This window comes from Penaeus monodon, chromosome 33 (genome assembly GCF_015228065.2).
Source record: "Penaeus monodon isolate SGIC_2016 chromosome 33, NSTDA_Pmon_1, whole genome shotgun sequence".
Taxonomy (NCBI): domain Eukaryota; kingdom Metazoa; phylum Arthropoda; class Malacostraca; order Decapoda; family Penaeidae; genus Penaeus; species Penaeus monodon.
This window is the reverse complement of record NC_051418.1, coordinates 21058398-21059465: the sequence shown is the minus strand read 5'-3', so window position 1 is coordinate 21059465 and position 1068 is coordinate 21058398.

Sequence of the window (1068 nt, the reverse complement as noted above, 5' to 3'; positions counted from 1 at the left end):
GCCCCCCTTTCCCTGCTTCCTCCCGGAACACTCGCAGCGCCTCCTCTCTCGCTCGAGTGATCACAGGCGTTTTACTGCCCGATTGCAGTGCACGTGCATAAACACCAGAGCAACGATGACGATTTAATTATAAACCAGCGAGTTGGGCGCCGCTTCCTTTTCAGAGACATGCACAAGGCTAAGTCGGATCGAATTAACTTGCATCCACTTCGTTCGACTTGGATCGATATCTGCGTCGCTCTCGACCTTTGCTAAGACCGAATTTTGTTCAATTAGTATGAATATAACTAAGACCGAATTCTGCTCTACCAGCGGACTTACCTTAGAACGATTTTTGATCAACTAATGAACTTAATCTAGACCAAGTTTTGCTCAACCAATGGAGTTGAACTTGGACCAAATTCTGCCTGACAACCAGTGTACTTAAATGACATCCAATTTCGTTCCACTGAATGGCATTAACTCAAAACCGAATTCTGCTAACCAGTAACATTAGCGTACACCGAAACTCGCCAAAACAGATGTAAACTAAACCCAAACGTAACGAAGTAATCATAAACCGAACGTGGCTGAACACTAGAAAATAAACCCACATCGAACAAAAATATACCTAAATCGATTAAATAAAGTCAGCTCGATTTCCGAAATTAAATATAGTGACTTCAATAGCTTTAAATATCCCCTCCCACGACGGCTTGAAATATGGGGAGGAAGGGGGGGAAGAGGAGACTAGGAGCAGGGAGGGAGGGAGAAGAGTAGAGTAGGAGAAGGGAGGGAGGGGGAAGAGGAGAGTAGGAGCAGGGAGGGAGGGGGAAGAGTAGAGTAGGAGAAGGGAGGGAGGGGGAAGAGGAGACTAGGAGCAGGGAGGGAGGGTGCAGTAGGAAAGAGGCGGGGGAGGTGTGAGGGGAGGAGGCGAGGCTGTGTGAGGGAGAGCAGGGGGGAGAGGGGCGGGAGGAGGGGAAGGAAGGGGGTTGTGGGGTAAGGTGGGAAGTGTTATTTTCACACTAAAGCATTGTAAGTGTGTTTGGGTGCCACTCTGCTGGGGACCATTAGTTCAGGTTTCGGTGA